At 37.8% G+C, this 27,267-nt stretch overlaps 1 protein-coding gene across 6 annotated transcripts in view; it reads left to right on the forward strand.

The window, feature by feature from the left end:
• The window catches only part of ARB2A (ARB2 cotranscriptional regulator A), a 422,973-nt gene that overhangs the window by 119,585 nt on the left and 276,121 nt on the right, over positions 1-27,267 (forward strand). The gene's annotated exons all lie outside the window — the stretch shown is intronic.

Below are 27,267 nucleotides of genomic sequence, written 5' to 3' on the forward strand. Positions count from 1 at the left end.
GCCCAAAACTTCCAGAACTATGTTGAATAGTAGGGGTGAGAGTGGGCACCCTTGTCTTGTTCCTGACTTTAGGGGAAATGCTTTCAGCTTTTCACTATTGAGGATAATGTTTGCTGTGGGTTTGTCATATATAGCTTTTATTATGTTGGGATATGTCCCTTCTATTCCCACTTTCTGGAGGGTTTTTATCATAAATGGATGTTGAATTTTGTCGAAGGCTTTCTCTGCATCTATTGAGATAATCATATGATTTTTATTTTTCAGTTTGTTAATGTGGTGTATTACGTTGATTGATTTGCAAATATTGAAGAATCCTTGCATTCCTGGGATAAAGCCCACTTGGTCATGATGTATGATCTTCTTAATGTGTTGTTGGATTCTGATTGCTAGAATTTTGTTAAGGATTTTTGCATCTATGTTCATCAGTGATACTGGCCTGTCGTTTTCTTTTTTTGTGGGATCTTTACCAGGTTTTGGGATTAGGGTGATAGTGGCCTCATAGAATGAGTTTGGAAGTTTCCCTTCCTCAGCTATTTTCTGGAAGAGTTTGAGTAGAATAGGTGTTAGCTCTTCTCTAAATTTTTGGTAGAATTCAGCTGTGAAGCCGTCTGGACCTGGGCTTTTGTTTGCTGGGAGATTTTTGATTACAGCTTCAATTTCCGTGCTTGTGATGGGTCTGTTCAGATTTTCTGTTTCTTCCTAGTTCAGTTTTGGCAAGGTGTACTTTTCTAGGAATTTGTCCATTTCTTCCAAGTTATTCATTTTATTGCCATATAATTGCTGATAGTATTCTCTAATAATCCTTTGTATTTCTGTGTTGTCGGTTGTGATCTCTCCATTTTCATTTCTAATTTTATTGATTTGGTTCTTCTCCCTATGTTTCTTGATGAGTCTGGCTAGTGGTTTGTCAATTTTATTTACCTTCTCAAAGAACCAGCTTTTGGCTTTGTTGATTTTTGCTATGGTCTCTTTTGTTCAGTCAGTTCAGTTCAGTTCAGTCGCTCATTCGTGTCCGACTCTCCGCGACCCCATGAATCACAGCACGCCAGGCCTCCCTGTCCATCACCAACTCCCGGAGCTCACTCAAACTCATGTCCACAGCGTCGGTGATGCCATCCAGCCATCTCATTCTCGGTCGTCCCCTTCTTCTCCCGCCCCAACCTTTCCCAACATCAGAGTCTTTTCCAGTGAGTCAACTCGTCGCATGAGGTGGCCAAAGTATTGCAGTTTCAGCTTCAGCATCAGTCCTTCCAATGAACACCCAGGATTGATCTCCCTTAGAATGGACTGGTTGGATCTCCTTGCGGTACAAGGGACTCTCAAGAGTCTTCTTCAACACCACAGTTCAAAAGCATCAATTCTTCGGCGATCAGCCTTCTTCACAGTCTTTTGCATTTATCTCTGCCCTAATTTTTATGATTTCTTTCCTTCTACTAACCCTGGGGTTCTTTATTTCTTCCTTTTCTAGTTTCTTTAGATGTAGGGTTAGGTTATTTAATTGACTTTTTTCTTGTTTCTTGAGGTGTGCCTGTATTGCTATGAACTTCCCCCTTAGCACTGCTTTTACAGTGTCCCAGAGGTTTTGGGTTGTTGTGTTTTCATTTTCATTCATTTCTATGCATATTTTGATTTCTCTTTTGATTTCTTCTATGATTTGTTCAATATTCAGCAGCGTGTTGTTCAGCCTCTATATGTTGGCATTTTTAATAGTTTTTTTCCTGTAATTGAGATCTAATCTTACTGCATTGTGGTCAGAAAAGATGCTTGGAATGTTTTCAGTTGTTTTTAATTTACCAAGGCTAGATTTATGGCCCAGGATGTGATCTATCCTGGAAAAGGTTCTGTGTGCGCTTGAGAAAAAGATGAAATTCATTGTTTTGGGGTGAAATGTCCTATAGAGATCTATTAGGACTGGTCTAAAATCCCATGGATGGAGGAGCCTGGGAGGCTGCAGTCCGTGGGGTCGCTAAGGGTCGGAGACGACTGAGCGACTTCACTTTTTCACTTTCACACATTGGAGAAGGAAATGGCAACCCACTCCAGTGTTCTTGCCTGGAGAATCCCAGGGACGGGGGAGCCTGGTGGGCTTCCGTCTATGGGGTCACACAGAGTCGGACACGACTGAAGTGACTTAGCAGCAGCAGCATTGTATCATTTAAAGTTTGTGTTTCCTTGTTAATTTTCTGTTTAGTTGATCTATCCATATATGTAAGTGGGGTATTAAAGTCTCCTAATATTATTGCATTGTTGTTAATTTCCCCTTTCATACTTGTTAGTAATTGTCTTACATATAGCAGTGCTCCTATGTTGGGTGCATAAATATTTATAATTGTTATATCTTCTTCTTGGATTGATCCTTTGATCATTATGTAGTTTCCTTCTTTGTCTCTTTTCACAGCCTTTGTTTTAAAGTCTATTTTATCTGATATGAGTATTGCTACTCCTGCTTTCTTTTGGTCTTTATTTCCGTGGAATATCTTTTTCCAGCCCTTCACTTTCAGTCTGTATGTGTCCCTCGTTTTGAGGTGGGTCTCTTGCAGACAACCTATATGGGGGTCTTGTTTTTGTATCCATTCAGCCAGCCTTTGTCTTTTGGTTGGGGCATTCAACCCATTTACATTTAAGGTGATTATTGACAAGTATGATCCCGTTGCCATTTTCTTTATTGTTTTGGGTTTGAGTTTATACACCCTTTCTGTGTTTCCTGTCTAGAGAAGATCATATAGTATTTGTTGGAGAGCTGGTTTGGTGATGCTGAATTCTCTCAGCTTTTGCTTGTCTGTAAAGCTTTTGATTTCTCCTTCATATTTGAATGAGATCCTTGCTGGGTATAGTAATCTGGGCTGTAGGTTATTTTCTTTCATCACTTTAAGTATGTCTTGCCATTCCCTCCTGGCCTGTAGAGTTTCTGCTGAAAGATCAGCTGTTATCCTTATGGGGATCCCCTTGTGTGTTATTTGTTGTTTTTCCCTTGCTGCTTTTAATATTTGTTCTTTGTGTTTGATCTTTGTTAATTTGATTAATATGTGCCTTGGAGTATTTCGCCTTGGGTTTATCCCGTTAGGGACTCTCTGTGTTTCTTGGACTTGGGTGATTATTTCCTTCCCCATTTTAGGGAAATTTTCAACTATTATCTCCTCAAGTATTCTCTCATGGTCTTTCTTTTTGTCTTCTTCTTCTGGGATTCCTATGATTCGAATGTTGGGGCATTTAATATTGTCCCATATGTCTCTAATATTGTCCTCATTTCTTTTAATTCTCTTTTCTTTTTCCGTCTGTTTCATTTATTTCTACAATTCTATCTTCTAGCTCGCTTATCTTGTCTTCTGTCTCTGTTATTCTACTGTTTGTTCCCTCCAGAGTGTTTCTGATCTCATCTATTGCGTTATTCATTGTATATTGACTTTTTTTTATTTCCTCTAATTCCTTATTAAATATTTCTTGCATCTTCTCAATCCTTTTCTCCAGTTTATTTATCTGTAACTCCATTTTGCCTTCCAGATTTTGAATCATTTTCACAATTAAATTTTGAAATTCTTTATCGGGTAGGTTCCCTATATCTTCCTCTTTTGTTTGTGTTGGTGGGCATTTATCCTGTTCCTTTACTTGCTGGGTATTTCTCTGCCTCTTCATCTTGCTTATATTGCTGTGTTCAGGGTGGCCTTTACATCTTCTGGCAGTTTGTGGAGTTCTCTTTATTATGTAGTTACCTTGTTGTGTGTGGTGTTGGATGGGTGACTTGTCATGGTTCCCTGGTTAGGGAAGCTTGTGTCGTGTTCTGGTGGGTGGAGCTGGTTTTCTTCTCTCTGAGATGTCAGTGGGTTTGGAGTGGCTTTGGGCAGCCTGTATATTGAAGCTCAGTGCTATTCTCCTGTGTTGCTGGATATTTTGCGTAGCATGTCTTTCACTGAAACTTGTTGACCCTTGGGTGGTGCCTGGTTTCAGTGTATGTATGGAGGCATTTGATGCGTACCTGTCAATTAATGTTCTCTGGAACAGGAGATCTCTTGTGTTGTCAGGATTTGGACTTAAGCCTCTGCCTCTGTTTTTCAGTCTTATTCTTGCAGTAGGCTCAAGGCTTCTCCCTCTGTTACTTCCAAAGCAGTTCCTTCTGTTGAAAAAGCACTTCTGTTTTCTGGTCTCCTCAGTGTCTAATTCCCGTCCTGACACCAGGATGCGGTGGTCGACACTTTTTCTTTCCTGGCTCACCTGTTCAGTCCTGCTGTGGGGAGGGAGGAACGCAGCTAACAAATATCCCTGGCATCTGTGGGGAGTGCTCGCAGTGTCTCGGCTACCCTGGGAATGCTCCCGCTCGATGTGTGTGTGCTTTCCTGTTTATGCTGCTTAGCCTCTAGGTTGCTCTGCTGGGAGCTGTCCGTGGCTGATGCTGGGTGCATGCACTTCGCAGGTCTGAGTGGCTCAGGTTCAGGTCCTTGGGTACTCGACAAAGGCGCAGACTTGGCTGGGCCTGCGTTTTGTGCCTTCCCCGGTCCTAGCAGCTCAGGTGACCAGGTGTTTGGTGAGCGCGGTCGCTGCTACTTATCGCCTTCCCAGTCCCTGCGGCTCAGTTTTCTGGGAGTACAACTGGCGCACTTTCTCAGGCGGATATCCACCAGCCGAACCCAAGAAGTCGTGGCCAGCAAGGGAGCCTGCCTGCAGCTTGGCGCAGGAAGCCTCTCTGGGGCCGCGGCTGCCCCCGCCCCGTCGCTGGCCGCCCTCTCCGCCCGCATCGGTGGGGGCTGGGGGAAGGGCCGCCCGCTGCCGCTCGCTCTGCTCAGCGCCCCATTCTGTGGGCGGGGCTGGCGGAGTCCTGGGCTGGGGCTTTTCGCAGGCTTTTCCTAGCCTTTTCGCCTTTTAGCTGTAACTTCTGCTTTGGTATTTTAAGTTCGCGCCCTCAGTTTGCCCTGGGGCGTTCAAGCCTGGTTGTCCCTCTAAGCGCGGCTGCCAGCGCCTCCCTGCCCAGCCCCGCCTGCTAGTGGGGGGCGCGGGCGTCTGAGCCGCTTCTCCGCTGAGAGTTTCCTCTGGGCACTTAGTCTGGGTTTTAATTATTTATGTCTTTTGTCTCCGAGTTATGCGGCCCTCTGAGGTTCCACTCACCAGTGTTTCCAGGTGTTTGGAAACTTCTCTTTTTTTATTTTAAGCCTCCCTTCCCGGGACAGAGCTCCGTCCCTCCCTCTTTTGTCTCTCTTTTTATCTTTTATATTATTTCCTACCTCCTTTCGTCGACTATGGGCTGCTTTTCTGAGTGCCTGATGTCCTCTGCCGGGATTCAGAAGTTGTTTTGTGGGATTTACTCAGCGTTCAAATGTTCTTTTGCTGATTTTGTGGGGGAGAAAGTGGCCGCCCGGTCCTATTCCTCCGCCATCTTCCCGTGCTCCTCTGGTGATTCCTTTCAGTGTGTGCTGTGCACGCATGATCCTCCATTCTGAGAACAATGTTTTTTTGTGTGTTGTTTCATGATAATTTTAATCTTCTCTTTCTGGAATTATTGTTTGTTTTTGGAGTTCTGAACTGAGTCTCTAATTGTCTTATCTAATTGACTATACTTTCTCTCTGCTTTTCCATCTATTTTTACTTCTAGTATCTAGTTAACTTTTAGCCCTGTAGAATTTTTGAAGTTCTTCTATCAAATTGTTATGGAGCGCTCTTCTTCATTTTGCAGAGTTCTGCCTTATATCTGATTTGAGCCCTGTCCCTTGATCTGCTACTCTTCTACTCCTTCACTGAATATATTTCTCTAAAGGAAAAGTCTCTGATCTCTTACAGGGTGGGCTGCACAATATGAGAATTTCACCTGGGTTTTGATTTTTAGGCTTTGTTTTCTTAGTTTGTTTGACTTTGGGTCAATGGAATAATTGCACCTTATGGACCGAAGGCAAACCTCTCTTTTCCAAGACAAGTAGTATTCCAAATTCAGAAGTTTCTCTGAAATTCAGTGGGTAAGTTGGCTCATTTCTAGGTATTGTTTATCTCCAGGAGCACTAAGTTCGAATTTCCGCTGAATACAAAACGAATTCTGTCAGCTTACAGCCTTCCAAGAATTTATTGACATTTGTATTTTCTCTTCTCTCCCTTACCATTAGTTTTGTCCTAATGGATTAACACCACCCCTATTTTAAAATATATTTTTATTTAATTTTTAAATGACAATATATTAACATGGTTCAGGAATCAAATAATATGTAACAGTATGCATTGAAATGTAAGCCACCCATATTTTTTAAAACGAATGTTTTAGTTTGATTTGTGGAAGGAGTAGAGATAAAAAAAGAATTCAGTGTAGCATTTAATTACATTTTTATGTGGTTGTTCCAGTGATAGGTGGTTACTGTACAACTCTCATGTTTTTTAAACAAATAACATTAAAATAATTTTCTATATAACAAAATGCTTTGTAAACCTCAGGAAATGACATCCTTTGTAGCAGTATCCATCACAGTAGATTATTTTAGGATTTTTTTTTTAAAAAATCACTGTGATTATAAGATGATTAAATAAAAGACCACATAAACTGTTGCTTGACTCTGATATCAGTTGCATGCTTTGAAAGCTAATTTAGAGTTTTTTAGTTTTCTAATCTTTTGAAGCAGTAGTTTAGCTTTTCTGTTCTGGCTGTCAGCTTTTTGATTTCTCATTTCTTAACTCCATTTTGGGCTTCCTATCCCCACTCCCATTTTGACAGACATGTTTGTTAAGCTGATTGATTATAGTTTTAGGATTTTTTCTTTCCCCACAGATGTACATGGAGTCATTATAGATGCTTATCTAAAATAGGATATTATTTTTCCCAGTAATTTGAGTAATAAATTTTTGGTAACTCCTCCTAATTATTGCCTTTAGTTTCTAGTCATCCAACTAAGTACTGAAAGATCTTGGTATTTTAACATAAGTATTTGACAGAGTTGGTGCCATGGAAATTTTAAGAGGATTCTAGTGGGCACTGATGGTTACTAGATGGTAGTTAGAAGTCCTATATCAATATAGGGCATAGCTTTTATTTTTCACTGTAGCAATGCCATGTGGGATAAGGAAATGGCAACCTACTCAAGTATTCTTGCCTGGGAAATCCCATGGACAGAGGAGCCTGGCGGGCTACAGTCGATGGGGTCGCAAAAGAGTCTGATTGGACTTAGTGACTAAACAGCAAAGCCATCTAGCCCCTCACGAGTAGAATATAGTTTGGCAGGGGATGTATGTTTAAGTTATCAGAGACCTCAAAAATGTGATAATTGCTTGGATCTTTTAGCTCTATTTTGACTTAAAGTCTTTTGTGCTATTTTAAATTTATTTATTTATTTTTTAATTGATTTATTTTAATTGGAGGCTAATTACTTTACATTATTGTATTGGTTTTGCCATACATTGACATGAATATGCCCCGGGTGTACATGTGTTCCCCATCTGGAACCCCCATCCCATCCCTCTGGTTTATCCCAGTATACCAGCCCCGAGCATCTTGGTATCATGCATCGAACTTGGACTGGCGATTCGTTTCACATATGATAATATACATGTTTCAATGCCATTCTCCCAAATCATCCCACCCTCGTCCTCTCCCACAGAGTCCAAAAGACTGTTCTATACATCTGTGTCTCTTTTGCTGTCTCGTATACAGGGTTATCATTATCATCTTTCTAAATTCCATATATATGCGTTAATATACTGTATTGGTTTTTTTTTTTAAATATAGTCATCCAGAGTATCTGGAATTAAAGAAATGCTTATTAAAACAAGGTGCCAGTTTTCAACATATAAGATTGGCAGATAAATTGGCAATAAATTGTATGATAATACCAAGTTTAGATATTGGTAGGAATGTAAACTAAAGCAATTTTTAAGATGGCAGTTTGATTATATCTCTCCAAATTAAATAGGTATATTAATGTTTGATGCTAAATTCCATTTGTAGGAATTTACACTAAAGCAGTATACAAAGTGTATGTACAAGGATGCTCATCACAGTAGTCTGTGATAATACCAAAACTTCTAACTACCTAAATAGTCACCAATTGCAGACTGTTTATTAAATGACATTATATTCATATCATGGAAGACTATATAGTTATTCAGAAGATTGGGTTATATGTGTTCATGAGAAGGTATATAAATGTGTGTGTGTGTGTTCATTCACATGAAATGTCAGAGTCATCAGATGAAAACCTAAGAATGAGGTGATTTGTTAAGAAGTACACTTATATATACAGATATATATACCTGCATACATACTTGCTTGTACATTGATGTTCCTGGTGTGTGTGCATGCTTAATTATACACACACATCAGGAACAGCCCAAAAGTCTATACAAGTAACCATCAGGTTTCTTCTTTAACCTTTCATTTTCAGTTTTCCTGTTGAATTATTTTGTTTTAACCTTGAGCAGGTATTTTATAATTTTTTAAAATAATTTTAATTAAAAAATTTTAATAAAACGTTCATGAAGTATAGTATTCTAATATTGTAGCTATTCATTTAACCATCTCTAAAAGAGTTTAAAGGTTTGATTATAAAACTACATTACACTTTAAATAATTATTGATTTTTCCCCTCAGTCACTGGCTGAATTTAGATCACTATAATTTGCATTTCAAACCTTTTAAAAATAAATGCTGTTTTTTCTCTTTGAAATATGGGCTACTATAGGTTGAAACCAGGAGCACCGATTTCAGATTTTAAAAGTAAACTTTGAGAGTAGCTGTAAATGAATCAGAGAAAATATAAGCTCTTAACATTATAGTCTTCATAAAAGATTGCTCAAGTCAAGAATTCCAGAAAAGGTTAAAAGCTTAGCTGAACTGACAAGGTATATGAGGCCACACCAGCCCCCATGCCAGCAAAAGAAAACAATGAAATGACAGCTCGAGTGTTTGGAGGGTGGTTGTTAATGACAGCTTATTCCTTCATGATTTCAACTCTTGACAGAAGACAGGTCTGCTCGTTGTATCATGGCAGATATATCATTACCTTCTGGCCCTGTCATGAGTGAATTGGGGGGAAGAAAAACGACGTTCAGTTTTGAAAATCCAATTACCTTCTGGAATTTTGGCCACTGTTTCTGAGATAGATGTGAATGAGCCATTCTGTGATGATAGCTCTCTGCATCTAGATTGTTCTCTAATATTGAGCTAATTAACTAATTAAGCATATACTTAAGCTTCTCCTATAGTCAAGTGGAAAACTAGCTCTGACAGCATAGAGCACCGTGATATTCTGACATCATTCCAAGAAAGATATTGTAAGGCCTCTCATGCCTTATTTCTATTCCTTTAACCTGTGTGCCTTCCTGACTTCAAATAACTTTTAAAGTAGACCTAGGCCTTTTTTTGCTAAATGCAAGAGAAAAAAATGCTAGATTTTAAAACACTACATTTTTTGCATGAAAAAATTTTGTTTATAAATTATAATTTGTTTATAAAATAGCCTGTTTCTTGGTTACAGGCATATTTGAATTCTTCTGTTTTTTGTTTTTTTTCTTTCTGTTTTTTTGGCTACCTAAGAAATGACTCTGGAGACTTAGAAAGAGAGGGTGTGGCTTTTGAAAGTATGCTGAAAGCCTTGGGGTGTGTGTATGATAAGAATTTCAATGAAGGTTGAAATGAGTTTAAATGCATAGAAAGCAAACATAAAAATCTTGTTTAATTTCTGTCATGTTGTTTCCTTTTGAGTCACTCTGATGTCTTTTTCAAATCTGCTTTACTCCTGAGCTTTGTGCTGCTGTATCCATGATCAGTACTTTTTCCCTTTTTATTTCGTTTTAACTGCTGATCCCTTTTCTGTGGTTCTTTCTTTAATATCAGCTGAAGCAGTTTGAATTGCTGAATCAAAGCTGTTTTGGGAGTGAGAGAGTGTATAAGATTGTGCAGGGTGAGATTCTCTGGGTAGAAGGTAACACCTCCTGCAGTTATAATCAATGCCCTGGACACTTTCAAAGATTGAAGAAGCCATGGCTTCCTCCAGGGTTAAACTTTTAAAATAACTTCCCTAGAGAAAAACATCATCAATAAAATGGACTAATTAGTTGATAATTCTTGGTACCCTAGTTTACAAGAAAAGATTAAATAGGTCAGTTTTGCATTTTTCACTGCTCTTTTGGTTTTTAGCCTTTATACTTTTGTTTATCTTGATCATCATTTTTTAAAAACAGTACTTCCAGTATTTACCAGTTTATCCCCTAACTTATTTTAATTTGAGAACTAAAATGGAAAGTGTCACCCTTTAGTAGTTGGAAATAGTCTAAACTTGAAATAATCAAGGCTGGAAATTATGAAAGTTGGCTAATTTGTGAAAGTATGCTGTGCACTATTAAGTCACCAAACTTTAAATTAAATTTACTATATTTACATAAAAACTGTTTTAAAGAAAATAATGTTTAGTGAATATTAGGATAAACAATAGTTTCGAGGGGACTAGTTCAGTAGCATTTTATGTGTAATGTTATTTATTGGTGATTTTTTCAGCTGTTTACATGATATAAATAAAAGACGTATTTTAAAATATTAATGCCTAGATAAATTGCCTATCTCAATGTATTAGATATTTTAACTAATGCCAAAGTATTACTTAAAGATTTAATATGAAAAAGACACATCCACTACTTACTTTTTATTTGTAATATAATTTGCTAAATTAAGACTGAAATTCTGTAGTCATTCTAAATAGTATAATAACAGACTAGTATTTTAACTTTTTTTTAATGTAGAACATGTAGTCTTTCGGTTTCCTGTATATAAATCATACCTAAAAGTTGCAGTTATAAGACTTAGGTGGAGTATCTTAGCATATGTTGTATATTTAGAATTATGTACTTCTGTATTTTAAAATAAACTTTTTATCAATTTAAATATAAATATAATCAGTAACTCCGTATTCCAAGTATGGAATCAGATGTCAACACTCTTAGGATTTTTATTTATAATCCTTATTGAAAAGGAGATCATACCTTGTTTATGAAATGGATATACAAAGATGACTATACCTTATGAAGTGTGAAGGCTGTGGAAGAAGGCTTCGGAAGAAGGAGTCAAGTAGTAGTAATAAAAATTGAAAACACCAATCATATTGTATTAGGTATACATTCTACAATTTTAAAAAAGCATAACTGATATATATGGAAGTTCCTTGGTGGCCTAATGGTTAGAGCTCTGGGCTTTTACTGCCGTTGCCTGGGTTCATTCCCTGGTTGGGGAACTGAGATCCTGCAAGTTGCAGGGCACTGCTGAAAAACAAAAAAAAACTGATACCATTTCAGTCATGCACATTTGATTTTTATAAGATTTAAGCCAGTTTAGGGTAGAAATGCCATGCAGAAATGATAAAGCATAGCAAACTATTATTTTTTGTTACCTAGAGTTTAAATTATAATGAAGATACAATTCTATTAAACTCTGAAGAAAATAAGTTATTTCACAGTTTATAATTTTATAAATCAGAACTACAGAATGAAATAGTCTCTTAATCACTGGAGAAAATTAATATTTGTTTGAAGCTCTCCTTTGACCTTTTATTTGTGCAGTAATACAGTGATAATGATAAGTCATATAAGTCTATATCCAAAAGAAACTAATTAAGGGAAAATATTGTTAAGTAAGCAGTTCAACTTTGCTTTTCTTTTAGATAATGAAGACCATTGCTTTTGTTATTATTTTCAGCCTTCCCATATTTAATAGTGTGACTGAAGGTTTTAAAAGAGTTCTTTTCAGTTTTTATCTTTAAGCCTATTTAAAACAATTCCACTGGCACTAGTGGTAAAGAACCCACCTACCAGTGCAGGTTAGGCCTAAGAGATGCCAGTTCGATCCCTGGGTCAGGAAGATCCCCTGGAGAAAGGAATGGCAATCCACTCCAGTGTTCTTGCCTGGAGAGTCCCACGGACAGAGGAGCCTGGTCCATAGGGTCACACAGAGTCAGACATGACTGAAGCGACTTAGCATAGCACCACCCAAATCTTTACGATTACATAGGGAATGGAAATCTAGTTAGAAATTAAAGAATCAGTTTGAGATATGAAGCTGTATATATATTCACTTCTGTTTTTTGTTATCGTACAGCTTGAACATAGATTGTTAAATGATAACATGCTTTAATAATGATCAATATCTTTATTATTAAATATTATTTCTTTATTATTTAAAAATAGGTGGGTTTTGAACATACTCATGATTGCATCATATATACAAACACACGTCTTCATCCATATAAATATCTTTGTATACTGAAATTCCAAATTGCTAACCCAGTAGTGTTGATTTTTTGGAAAAAAAAAATCATTATTTGAAAGACTTGTCAATTCTGTTGGGAAATGAGTACTTGCTTATTCATACCATGAACTGCATATTCGAATAAAATTATCTTTTTTTACAATGAACTGGTCTTCAGATATTTAAAAGAACATATATCTATAGAAACAAATGCCACCAATAGTTTTAGGCTTTCTTAAGGAGAGTTTAATGTACTTCTTTGTTTTTTCTGACAGTAAGAAAATGTCTTTTCATTGAGCTTTTTCTTGCACATTTACTAAGTATTGTGATGGTTTGCATGGTGTATGTTGTTTGTGATCAAAAACTTACAGAAGTTAAATATGTCTATCCGAACAAACTTAAAACTATTGGTAATTTTTTTTTCCTGGAAATTAACAAATTAGAACATCAAAGCCTGTCTAGCGAGGTATGTGGTAGGTCATTTGCTGCTGCAGGCACTTTCTTTCCCTCCAGGATGCATTTGTTTAGTTTCTCTCACTATGTGCCTGTGGCACTGCATGGGGAAATTCAGACATGCTCTTCCCCTCCAAGGAATCTCAGGGGTGGAGGATAACTTATACAAAATTAATAAATGGTGTTGCTTTTTCATTATCGCCTATCCATGGCAATTTGCACTGTTCACTTTAGAGGAAGAAACTGAGTTGTGTAGGAAGTACTTACAGCAAATACGTTAACAGGTTTAAAGCCATGAGCCAATTTTAAAAAGGAAATTTTGAAATAGTACTATATAAGTAATTAAGCATATTGATCCAGTAATTTTGGTGTAATAAAATTCTAAAATTTAATCTTAAAAGGCCACCTGATGGGGAGAGCTGACTCATTTGAATAGACCCTGATGCTGGGAAAGATTGAGGGCAGGAGGAGAAGGGGACGAGAGAGGATGAGATGGTTGGATGGCATCACTGACTCAATGGACATGGGTTTGGGTGGACTCCGGGAGTTGGTGATGGACAGGGAGGCCCGGCGTGCCGAGGTTCATGGGGTCGCAAAGAGTCAGACACGACTGAGCAACTGAACTGAACTGAATCTTAAAAGTGGAAAACAATTGTAGTGTTTAAATTTTATGAAGACTAACTTAAATGAGTTTATTCATTTAGCGAGAGAAGAGTTTTAGTTATTAGAATTTACCTGTTAGACATTTCATTTTTAGTCTTCAGGTGACTAATTTTGCTTAAGCATTTTGTTTCAACACCTTACAGAAGCAATTTTATGTAACTTTGAGACTTGACAGTTGTGTGACTTGGTCAAGTGTTTTAAACTGTGTACAGAAATGATTTTATAGGAGAAAAAGATTAAGATACTTTTGAAAAGAAATTATATATACACACATATATAATAAATAATTGTACAGTCTTAATTTCATTTTTGTTTTTAATTCTTGAGAACTTCTTCATTTACTCTAATACTGCTTCTTAAATGAGGTCTTTTTCCATTTTAGATAAATTTGAATTGTTCTATGACAAATAGTTTTACCATTAATTATTTTAGGGAATATTCTGGCGGTCCAGTGGTTATAATTCTGTGCTTTCAATGCCAAGGGCACAGGTTCAATCCCTGATCAGGGAACTAGTAATTCAACAAGCTGCATAATACGGTCAAAAAAATTTTTTTTAAATTTTCTTAAGTAAGCATTTCTAAATCATATCATTGTCTCATCTTGAGCTTCTGCAACTCAATTTGTTACTTGTATAAGGAATGATATCAATAAATTAAGCCTCCTAAATACTCTAGCTTTAGATAGTATTCTATTTCTTTATTTAGAATACATGCACCAGACTGAAGCCTGTAACAGCTAGTATTATAACAGCAATGCTGTTGGTCAAATTGTATACGTGTGCTTTTGTTTCCCTCTAAATTGTGACCTCTCTGAGGGCAGGGTCCATATATCTTTACCATTGCCTGGTAATGCGGTTTAGCAGATAAGAACACAGGGTTAAACATTCTTTGGGGTTAAACATTCTTGGTGCCAGTTTTAGCTTTGTGACTTAATAGTTGTGTGACTTGGTCAAGTGTTTTGAACAATGTAGTCTTGTCCATAGAATGATCATTATAATAATAACAAACTCATAGAATTATCCTCAAGATTAAATGACAAAATATACGAAAAGCACTTATGTTTGTGCCTGAAGTGGATCTTTAAACCTTTTTATGGATGAAGGGAAAAAAGAATTTTCATTAGCAAAAGAGATAGATATGATGGCTTATTGGCGGGTACCATCTTTTTTTGTTAAATCTATTAAAAGATAATAATGTATGATTTCAGTTTCCTTCTTAAATAGGAACATGATCCATGTAAGTTCTTTTTGTTAATGAATGTTAATAGTGATAAAGGTGGAGATGGTAGTTATTTAGCATTTTATCTTATTTTTGTTTTTTTTTCCCTTTTCCTCTACAAATCCTGCCACTTTATATCTTATTCCTCTAATAGTATGACTGTCTCTTTTGAGCATCTAGTTGTATTGGCAGTGATTTTTCTAGGTCCAAATTATTAACTGTTTTGTGAACCCAAAGGACATGGTATTAAGTTGTTTTTAGCACTGCTTTGGCAGAGAAGGCAATGGCACCCCACTCCAGTACTCTTGCCTGGAAAATCCCATGGACTGCAGAGTCCTCGCAGTCCATGGGGTTGCTAAGAGTCAGACACGGCTGAGTGACTTCACTTTCATTTTTTACTTTCAAGCATTGGAGAAGGAAATGGCAACCCACTCCAGTATTCTTGCCTGGAGAATCCCAGGGACAGGGGAGCCTGGTGGGCTGCCGTCTATGGGGTCACACAGAGTCTGACACGACTGAAGCGACTTAGCAGCAGTAGCAGCACTGCTTTGGAGCTGTAGGTGGGCTTCTAATGTCAGCCTTCAGGGGTAATTGGAGGATGTGAAACATAAGCCTTCTGAAAATGACTTTTTTAAACCCAGAGTCATTAATGGCAAAAAATTTTTTTTCTAAGCTCTTACTTCGTAAAATCCATCCTATTCATCCAGCATCAAGTTATTTATTGAGCACCAAGCACTATTTAAGTTTAGGGAGGTACAGTATTAATTAAAACATAGCGCCTGCCCTCAAGACTTCTCGGTTTAATGAGGGTTACAAGTGAAGTTGGTGCAGTGTGATATGTGCCCAAACTGTTCGCATCGGGTATTGTGAGCATGTTGAAGGCATCTCTTAATGCCATCTCTATGGAAATACTTCCCAGAAGAACTAATCTTTCTGGAGAATCCTTAGGAATGAGTAGGCACTTGGAGGTGGAGAGAGGTACTCCAGGCAGAGGGGTTAGTTGAATACAGCTTGAACGCAGAGTGTGATGTGAGAGGGGGAGTGTCAGACTGAGGCTGTAGACGTCGTCAGGACCAGGTGTGTCCTTTTAAGGTGTTTACAAATTGTTTCAAGGCTTATAGAGCAGCGTTGAGTAGTGTCTGAATAGGGAAATGACGTGTCAAATTGTGTTTTAGATGGTTAATTCTGGCACAAACCTGAGCAGTGGCTTCAGTGACCAGTAAGATATTATCAACATAACACACGTGAGCAGACATGGTAGATTAAACTGAGGACCAGGAGGAATGAATAGAACTGGAGAGACAGAAGAGCTACGATGATGATTGATTGTCAGTGGGAAGTGAGAGGAATAAAAGCCTCAAGTATGATACCTGGATTTCTGATTTGTCTAATAGGGGAGATGGTAGTTATCATTAAATGAGTTGAGGAATACTCAAAAGGAGTGGTATTTTAACACTCAGGGAGTTGAAAATCTTATTTCAGACATGCTGTGTTTGAGGTGTATATGCCACCATATTCTTCCCAGTTGACTCTCATAGGATGCTTTTGTTGATTTTTGCCAAAATCTTGCATCCATAGCCATCCTGTGGTTACAACTTTGTGAATTGTGATGTAATTTGAACAATAACTGATATATTCATTATATTGACACTAAAATAGAAATGAGACAAAGACGTATGTCCGAAGTTCATTTATTCAGTAACTGTGTGAGTGCCTTGGGTTATAGTTTCCAAATACTTAAAGAATGTGCACTTAATATTATATGTGATTCACAGTGTCACAGTTACAGACAAGACAAACTATTAAGTTTAATCTGTATAATTAACATTTTAACTTCATGTTCTTAAGTCTACACTATCAACAAAACAATAAATGAAGCCCTGATTTGTAGTGTTTGCCAATTTCTATGGTATAAGTACTCATATAAAAGCCATGGATGATTTCAAGCTGCCAGTCTATTGTTATTGAACATAGAGTTGGGAAGAAATACAGTATTTCATCATTATGTGTTATTTCCACCATACAGATACATTAGACATTAATGACTGAGAGCATAGATAATAGTAAAATATAGTAAAATAACTAGGAAGTGATGAGTGTTTATTACATTTATTTGTTCAGTTCAGTCGCTCAGTCATGTCTGACTCTTTGCGACCCCATGGACTGCAGCACGCCAGGCCTCCCTGTCCATCACCAACTCCTGGAGTTCACTCAGACTCATGCCCATTGAGTCAGTGATGCCATCCAACCATCTCATCCTCTGTCATCCCCTTCTCCCCCCGCTTTCAATCTTTCCCAGCATCAGAGTCTTTTCAAATGAGTCAGTTCTTCGCATCAGGTGGCCAAAGTAAGGGAGTTTCAGCTTCAACATCAGTCCTTCCAATGGAATTTCAGGACTGATTTCCTTTAGGATGGACTAGTTGGATATCCTTGCAGTCCAAGGGACTCTCGAGGGTCTTCTCCAACACCCAGTTCAGAAGCATCAGTTCTTTGGCGTCCAGCTTTCTTTATAGTCCAACTCTCACATCCATACATGACCACTGGAAAAACCATAGCTTTGACTAGATGGACCTTTGTTGGCATGTATTTGTGAGATTATGTAATTTAATTTTTAAATAGTGGCTTTGTGTAACAGGTGATTCACAGAATTCCTGAAAATTTAACAGTGATTTCCCATGAACCAGTATGTGTTAGCTGCAGCACGGCCCACTTTGTAATGAGTGTTCAGTACAGCACTGTTTATGGGACTCAAAACCGAAACTGTCTCAGTTCTCATCAGTAGTAGATGGTCATTCTGATTTTTTTCTAATTATTATCTAAGTATTCTAGAAATCTAGTTCTTATTTCTAACTGTAAATTTGAATCTGCTATCTTTACACAATAGAATATTGTAATAAGATTAAACTTACAACTATATGCAACAAGGTATTAGTAGATGAACCTGTCCAATTTACTGTTATGTTAAAGGAGCCAATCAGAAAGAGTATAAATTATGTGACTCCATTTATGTAAAGTTCAAAAACAAGCAAAACTACTACGTGGTGTTAGAAAGGTAGTATTTATGCTCAAAGAGGGATTCATGACAAGGGCTTCTGGGGTGCTCAAAATGTCCATTAAAAAAAATTTGTTAGTTCCATGTGTTAACTTTGTGAAAACTTATTGCGCTGCATACTTAAAGTTTGTGCACTTTTCTGTGTATACATAATATTTCAATTGAAATTTCACTAGAAACAAAATATTGGCTGAATTGGAAGATGCATCTGGAAACTAGGCAGTTAGTATATTTGAGGGATATCTTACATTGAGATATAGCCTAAGCCCACTCTTAATTGAATTGGGATTTTTCTCTTCAGGTATATTGTGAGTTTCAGTTGAAATACTTTCCATTCCTTGAACTTAGCCTGTACCCTTATTACATCACTTCTTGTCTTTTTCTTCTAAAAGCCTTCTTCCTAGTTCTAATTGCCTATTGAAATTTCTTTGCATTCTCTTCACGTGGAAGTCATTCTTGAATTGTTTGAGGTCTGATTACAGTAAAAGTAGTTTTTACCTACTGGCATATCTATTACCATATAAAATTTGAAGATTAGTGTGAACATTGTTGGATATACTTTTCCTGGTTCAATAGTATTGCATGATTGAGGGTTTCACAGTCTGACTGCTGGGTAAGTGGGACTTGTTTAAGGCTTCCTCTGTTGCCTCAAATATAACCCCCAATTCTGTATCTTGATGGTTTTTTCCATTGTCTTTATTGTAATCATCAAGTATCCACTCTTATAAAAATGCTTTGTCATGACCTACATACTGTCAAGCATGTTTACTATCACTTTTGAAATAATCTAAAATTTCATGATGATATAGTAAATAGTGAGAAATTGCAAGTCTGTTTCCATTAAGAGATTTTGTAAATTGTATATGCCTTATTAGTAACTGGTTGTCAGCCATGATCTTAAAGGACTGGATCTCATGAAAGATTACTGTGTTTCTAGATGTTGAATCTGAGACTAGTTAAAAATCCCTAGATCTGTTCATCTAGATTAGATGAACTAAGTTTGATTTTCCCTCTGGTCAGGTTAATAACTCTGCTGTTAGTGAAGATCAGATTGAAACTGCTAGTGTCTCCAACAGTGTGATGTTTACTTGCTGTACTTAACAGTCCACTTATGGACCCCCTCCTACTGGTATGTTATGGCTGGTTTAAAAGTATGTCAGGTGGCTTATTTGAAGTGAATTCATTTATACTTGTTGTTCAGTTGGTAAGTCGTGTCTGACTCTTTGCAACCTCATGGACTGCAGCACACCAGGCTTCCCTGTCCTCTACTATCTCCCAGAGTTTGCTCAAGTTCATGTCCTTTGAGTCGGTGATACTGTCTAACCATCTCATCCTCTCCTGCCGCCTTCTCCTTTTGCCTTCATTCATTTGTACTTACACAGTTGATAAACTCATTTCTTTTCTAACTGATTCTATCCTGGAATGCTTCTGACAGTTTGTATCTTAAGCACTTCATTTCTGGGAGGGTCCAATTTAAGTTTAATTTTATTTTCTCCAATTTTAGAACAAGTTTAACTTTTCTACATTTTTTTCTGTGTTATAAGAGAAATCAAGTTATGTTGCTTTAAAAAATTTTTTTGTAAGTAAAGTTCTTTTAACAATGTTTTCTAATTCCTTTGGCATGAAGAAGCCAATAATTCTACTTTCCTAAAGCGACTTGTTTTCCTTTTACACTCCATGCTTCTGGTGTTGGCACTTTTGTTTTTACTAGTCTCTCTTGCATACAGAATTTTAGATTTTTTACAGAATAAAGGTTATAGGCGAATAGCCAGCTGTCATATTCTTGAGGTCAGATACCACTACTATATATGAGATGCTCTGTTTGGCTTCATACTACTTGCCAGATTGCTAAGCAGATGTTCTAGGCTATAATTCAGGGAACTGGGACCTCTTGAAACATTCCCTGAGAGTCGCTTTTGACATCTCTGAATCATTTATTTAAAGGTAATTAGTTCTAGTGAAAATGAAAATGCATTGATGTGAAAAGAACAAAATTATTTTACAGTGTTTGGAAATTGTAGCTTGATTAGAAACTTGATCTTGGATATGTATATGATGGTACAAAAGTATAAATTTTCACATACGAATGCATTAGAATTAAGACTTTTCACTTTTTTATTTAATTTGGAGACTTACCAAAAAGGGTATTTTTCTTCAGAGTTTTTCTGTTTATAGACGTTAAGGACTGCCAGTTGACTCCATGTTGCATGGAAGAACTAATAAGCTTCATGTTTTTATACAGAAAACAGGTGCAAAGGAGAGTGTAGAAGTATTCTTTCTTCTATTATATATCCTAGTGCATGCCTTGGTACTTTTCTCAAATATCCCATCAATATTTTTGTTGTTACTACAGTTTTTTTTTAATTAATAATGAATGTAAAGTTTCCTTATTTATACCTGGAACTTTTAAACTGTAGTTTTCTTGTGCTTTGTGTCCAATATTAACACATTGTTTGAACAAAAGATAAAAATTTAAACTGATAAAACTGTTATGATCTAAAAGTCATAAAACTGCATTTTAAAAAAGTCTGCTATGATATGTTCATTTAGAGCTCTTTGGTCCTTTTTAGATAGTAAAGGAGCCATATAACTTGTGTGCATATCAGTGTATTTTACTTGTATGCCTTGTGCTTTAAAGTGCTTCACACAGAAATAGTGTAAGATCCAATATCTTGTTATTGAGATAATTGTCAGGCCACCATATTTTACAAAAGGTGAGAATAAGTAGTAGGATAAACATCCAAGTCTCATTTATATTCGCCTATGGGTGAATTTGAATTTAAAGTTAATGTGGATCCATTGGACATTCAGGATACGCATAACAAACACTTCAGTCAAACTAATGAAGTCTCAGAGTGAAAATCGAACTCTTGAATCACCTCTGTTCTTCCTCCTCAAACAATTCTCCCATTTTTCCCATTTCATATTTTGGATAAATAGCATTACAATGAGACTGATGTGAAAGACCAATCTCAGCAATTCTCCAAGAGTTGTAGAAAAGTAATCGAAGATGTTAATTTACAAAACTTACCCTAATCTTTAAGCCTGCTGCTGCTGCTGCTGCTAAGTCACTTCAGTCGTGTCCGACTCTGTGCGAACCCATAGACGGCAGCCCACCAGGCTCCGCCGTCCCTGGGGTTCTCCAGGCAGGAGTACTGGAGTGGGTTGCCATTGCCTTCTCCAATCTTTAAGCCTAAGTGGATATATAACCTTAACTTCATGACTTCCAGTTCTGCTGGGCTGAAAGTTGTATTCCAGTGTGAAAAAGCACGTGGTTTGGTGATGTCATTCTTATAATTGAAACCCAAGCAGAGCCTCTGTGTCTAAAGGAAATATAAGGGTATGCGTAGGTAAGCTCTTACTTGGATAATTGATATTTGAATATTAGTAATCTCTGTCCTCTCTTTCTTCTTTCCCTTTCTATTCCTCTCCCCTCTTTGTTTCATACAAATATGGTGGTGGTGATTTAGTCGCTAAGTCATGTCCGACTCTTGCGACCCCATGGACTATAGCCCGCCAGGCTCCTCTGTTCATGGGATTTTCCAGGCAAGAATACTGGAGTGGATTGTCATTTCCTTCTCCAGCAGATCTTCGCAACCCAGGTATCGAACCCAGGTCTCCTGCATTGCAGGCAGATTCTTTACCGACTGAGCTATGAGAGAAGCCCTCACACAAATTAGCAAGTCAGTATTAGTGTATCAAGTACCATGTTTTGTCAATTTAAAGATGCCCATTTTCTTTGTATTTTAACACTTCTGAAATTGGGCTGTGCCTGTCTTTTCTCCAAATTTAAAACCATTTGAGAGAAAAAAAGGAACATGATAGAGATCAGTGTATCATCTTTATAACTCATAAATAGTAGATTGAGGAATGAGTTCGTTCTACTATCCAGGTGGGTTATTCTCCCCGGAATTCAGCAGATTTAGTGGCTGGCTCATCCTGTGAGCTTATGGCACAGAGCAGCAGAGAATGTATGCTTTCTGCAGGCATCTGGGGGCGTCCCTGGTGGCTCAGATGGCAGAGAATCCACCTGCAATATGGGAGACCTGGGTTCGATCTCTGGGTCGGGAAGATCCCCTGGAGAAGGAAATGGCAACCGGCTCCAGTATTCTTGCCTGGAGACTCCCCATGGACAGAGGAGCCTGGTGGGCTACAGTCCACGGGGTTGCAAAGAGTTGGACACGACTGAAGCGACTGAGCACAACAAAGCACTGCACAGCACAGCACAGCACAGAGGCCTCTGGCTGCCCAGATGGGAGGGAGAGACTGAGTCAGAAAGAGCAGCCTACCAGTCACACAGCTCGGCGCCCCTACTGCAGGGGAGGCCGGGAAGGTGGGAGGAGCCAGCGGAGTAGTGTCAGTGTCGACGCGGACTAGTCTAGTTCTAGTGTACCCCCGCCAACAGAGTGACGCTCCGGTCTCTAATCTAGACACTACTCGAAAGCTACGCCCCTTCCCATTCTTTCCCAAGTTCTGATTTGCTTAGGATGCTTTAAAAATACAGATGGTAAAATAAACCGTAGGAATATATTCATTTTTTATTCTCTCCTTCCTGTTTCTGAATTCTTCTCCAGCTTGCCTTTCTACTTTCATACACTTTTACTGCTGCCAACACCTATTGAGTCCTTTGTTTCTTTATTTCTTGGAGAAGCTGGTTCTTTCCCGGCAGACTCCGGGCTCGCTGTCTGTTGTAGGATGCACCTTTTCCTCCCAGTGGCCTGCATTCCAACACAGCTGAATCTCATGCCTTGTTTTCTTCCTCTGCCTTTGCTTATGTTGTCCCATTCGGAACCCTTGAGATGAATTTATCCTCACCTTGATCTCACTCTTATCGTCATACCTATTTATTCTCTTGTACACCCTCTCCCCTGGCCTGTCACATGCCTGCCTGGGCTTAATAGAGCTCCTTTGAACTAGAAGCTTGTTAGTATTTAAAACAAAAAACAAAACTACGTTCAAGCCACATGTTGTTAACATCCTTATTTGCTCCACACATGCTGTCTTAGGACTGGCTTCTTTCTTGAAGAATTAGCATTGAAGAAATCCACATTTGCATTTTATCACATCCACCACAGCCCATCTGGAGTGAACCACCAGTCCACAGTGGATTTCTGCCGAAGAAGATTTTGCTTCATGAAGCACCTAGATAAATGCACAAAGATGAAAGGGAAAGAAAACACTCTTTATTTTCTTCAGAATCAAAGTTTAACATGCCATGTTTGCCAGGGTATAAGGCATATTAAACTTATACTTAAGTATTAGAGATTGAGTGTCTGAGGCAGGAATAAAATCTTATCTGTTTGTGGAATATGCAAGCATAGCTTAGCAAATGAAAGATATTTTCAGTGTATTGCATTCTGTATTTTAGTACTGTGATCTATAAAACTTTATATCATAAGTTGTGCTTATTAAGAAAATTGATGTCTCCAATCAGATAATCATGGAGCTGATTCTGTAACAGAAAGAAGGAAAGTAAAGATATTTGGAAAACCAGAAAAGCTGGTCTTTAGTAGTGTATACCTTGAATTAACGGAGTAGGATTAGGGTTTTTCTTCACATTTCAGTTTGTCTTATCTTGAGATTATTTTTCTTCCAGCTGCATTGGAGGTATAATTTTCTTAAGTGGTAACAGATACGTTGAGGTTTTTTCCCTACTACTTGTTTGTAGAATACTTGTTCATTCATTTAGCATTTATTTGAGCATCATATATGTGTGTGTGTATCATTGTCATATATAGCGTATATGTGTGTGTTCACATACATGAAGCACTGTTTAGATAATGGGGATATATCAGAGAATAGCCCCAAATACCAGCTCTCATGGAGCTTTTCATTCTGCCGGAGTATCATGAAAGTTAAAAGTTCTTTAAATGTGATATAGTTAGAATTTGGTCCTCTAAGTAGCAATGGAAGATCCCCCGGAGAAGGAGATGGCAACCCATTTCAGCATTCTTGCTTGGAAAATCCCATGGACAGAAGAGCCTGGCTTGCTATAGTCCACAGGGTCGCAACGAGTCGGACACGACTGAAGCAACTTAGCACACACACTGCTCTTTTAATATCTCATGGCATGGCAGTCTCCAGGTATTCAGACTTCATACATGATGGCTCGTGGAAGGAAGAATGCAGAAACTGCCAATCCTCTTAGATGTTAGGCATGGAACTGGCATAGTGTCACCTTCATCATACTCCTTTTAATTTTTATTGGATTATAGTTGCTTTGTAATGCTGTGTTCATTTCTGCTATATAGCAAAGTGAATCAGTTATATGTATACAAGTGCTCAGTTGCTTCAGATGTGTCCAGCTCTTCGTGACCCTATGGACTGTAGCCCATCAGGCTCCTCTGTCCATGGGATTCTCCAGGCAAGAATACTGGAATGGGTTGCCTTGCCCTCTACCAGGGGATCTTCCCCACCTAGGGAGGGAACCCACATCTCTTATGTCTTCTACATTGGCAGGGCGGTTCTTTACCACTGGCACCACCTAGGAAGCCCATATGTATACATATTTCCTCTCCTTTATTTCCTCCCATTTAGGTCACCAGAGAGCACTGAGGAGAATTCCCTGTGCTGTGCAGGGAACTGCTCTCCTTAGTTACCTATTTTATACAATAGTGGTGTGTTTAGGTCCAACCCAGTCTCCCAGTTCATCCCACCCCGTTTTTCCCCCTTGGTATCCATGGGTTTGTTCTCTCCACCTGTGTCTCTGTCTCTGCTTTGCAAATAAGTTAGCCTATACCATTTTTCTAGATTCCACATATAAGCAATATTATTATGATATTTGTTTTTCTCTTTCTGACTTATTTCACTCTATAATGATCTCTAGGTCTGTCCATGTCTCTGCAAATGGCACTATTTTGTTCCTTCTAATGGGTGAGTAATATTCCATTGTGTGTATATATATATATATATATATATATATATATATATACACCACATCGTTATCCATTCCTTTGTTGAGGGACATTTAGGTTGCTTCTATATCCTGACTGTTGTAAACAGTGCTGCAGTGAACATTATGGTTTTCGCTGGGTATATGTCCAAGTGTGGGATAAGTGGGTCATATAGTAATTCTATTTTTAGTTTTCTGAGAAACCTCCATAGTGTTTTCCACAGTGGTTGTACCAATTTATGTTCCCACCAGTAGTGCAGGAGGGTTCCTATTTCCCCACTCCCTCTCCAGCATTGCATCTTACTCTTTTGGTCAAAGCAGGCATAAATCAGCCCAGGTTTAAGAAGAGGTGACTTAGACCCCCCCCCCAAATACTTTATAGCCATGTTTACTGTGCCACAGGTACAGTTAATTAGCTATGTGACTTCAGAACATCACTTCAGTTGCCTGAACGTAGGAGCCCTACACTAGTCTGTCCTAGCATGTCAGGGGAGATGTGAACGCATCTTATAATACTCATGTTAATGGTCATTGTTTACCCAATGTGATTCATCTAGATATATTCTATTTACTGCAGCTTCAATTTGAATATGGTGAAAAAAAATTATAAGCTGCTCATTCTCCAAGGTCTTTAAGGTAGTTGCTTAACATCACCATCTAGTACCGTACTATGTGTAATATAACATATGAAGGAAGAAGTAGCAAATTACTGTGTCACGTTATCATAATATAAAGTATCTTCTGTCACCTGGGTATCTTTTACTCATCAGTATTATAATGACCAAACAGAATAATTGCAGTTTGGAGAATCCCAGGGACGGGGGAGCCTGGTGGGCTTCCATCTATGGGGTCACACAGAGTCGGACACGACTGAAGTGACTTAGCAGCAGCAGCAGCAGCAGTCTAAAATTTGCCATTCCATGGGGAAAGTGACTTCTAGCATTCTTTCTTTACATGACTGTATCTTTTGAAAAATGTCTTTATCCATTTATCTGTCAGTGGACACTGAGGTTGTTTCCATTTTTTCCATTGTAAATAGTGCTGCCGTGAACACTGGGGTACATATACCTTTCTAAATTAGAGTTTTCTCTAGATTAAAGAGTTTTCCCTGGATATATGCCCAGGAGTGGGATTGCTAGATCATAGGGCAACTCTATTTTTAGATTTTTAAGGAACCTCCATACTGTTTTCCTAGTGTTTGCACTCATTTCCCACCAACAGTGTAAGAGGGTTCTTTTTCCTCTACACCCTCTCCAGCATTTACTATGTAGACTTTTTAACGATGCCATTCTGACTGGCCATCTGTGGGAGGTGATACTTCATTGTAGTTTTCATTTGCATTTCTCTAATAATTAGCGATGTTGAACGTCTTTTTATGTGCCTCTTGGCCATCTATATGTCTTTCCATGTTTCACTTCAAGGATACCTGTATGTAGATTCACATGGGCAGCCATGTTTTTTATTTCTTTTTCGCATTTAAAAAGTTACTTAGGAAAATTCTTTAAAAAAGAGGAAAAGGAAAAAAATTATACACAGTCCTTGCAGTTAAAAAAATAATAAATGAAAATTTCTGTCCCTGCTCTTATCCCATGCCAGAGGTAGTAATCTTGATTCACAATTTGATGGATATCCTTGCAAATTTTTCCCTAAAGCTATATAACTATTGATGTATATTACTGTATTTATTATTTATTTCACCAGGAAAAATTATGATCTACATTTATTTTCACTTTTAATTACCCAGCCTTGCTAAACTGTAGTTTCTTCATCTGAAAATGCAGGGGGTTAGCAGTAATACCAGCTTCCAGGCTCACAGTAAAGTTAAGTGAAATAATCCATGTAAATTATTTGTATCACACCAGCACAAGTAAAATGGAGGAAAAGGACGGATAGTGTATTTATTTATCTTATTGTAATTCCAGCAATTTAGGGCATCTGATAGAAATTGGAGTGCTCGAGGCAGGATAAACATAAAAAGATTGACAGAGACCAGAAGTTACAGTAATGTTTAAACTAATAACTTGAGCTTACAATGGTGCATCATTAAGCATGCTGCAAGTGATTGCTGATCGTAATTGCCTAAGATACAATACTGTTTTCTTAGTTTTCAGTGTAAAAATTCATTTCCCTTCGTGGTTTCCTTACCTTATTCTACAATGAAATAAAAATTATACTACCATTTTATAAAATTAAAAAAAATCTTTCCTAAACCATCTTTGTAAAATATGCTAAAATAATAAATTTCAAAGTGTGTATATCTTCTTTCTTAACAAACTTGGTAGTAAATCAGTTGAATGTTTTGAGTGCCATTTACAGGTAACGCAAGATATTAAACACATAATTATTGACTCTCTACAAAAGTTTTAAAATCTTTATGTAAATATATAATGGTACCTAAGAGCATAAATTCATCTCCCCCTTTTCCATCTCTCCAAACTGTATGAGACTAAATTCTTAGTTGAAATAAATTGAAATACCTTAAACATGGCTGCTGCCTCAGATCCCCTTTTGTTTTCTCCCATACTTCGCTGATGTTGAATTGCTTGAGGTATTTTTGGAAAATAGTAGTGCCTGACACCCACCCCCAGACAGTGAGACTGAAGTGTTTGCAAGTTTCCCAGGTGATTCTAAATGTGCAACAAAGTTTAGGCACTATTGCCCTCAGCTCAACCTGTACCTTAGACTAATTATATCAGAATCTCTGGGAGAATGGAGGCAACAGGACATCAGTATATTTTCAAGTATCCCAGATGATCACAATATGCAACTAGGTTAAGGATCTTTGTTTTAGAG

Source organism: Moschus berezovskii, chromosome 8 (genome assembly GCF_049115385.1).
Source record: "Moschus berezovskii isolate FMDL1 chromosome 8, NW_MosBer_1.0, whole genome shotgun sequence".
NCBI lineage: Eukaryota > Metazoa > Chordata > Mammalia > Artiodactyla > Moschidae > Moschus > Moschus berezovskii.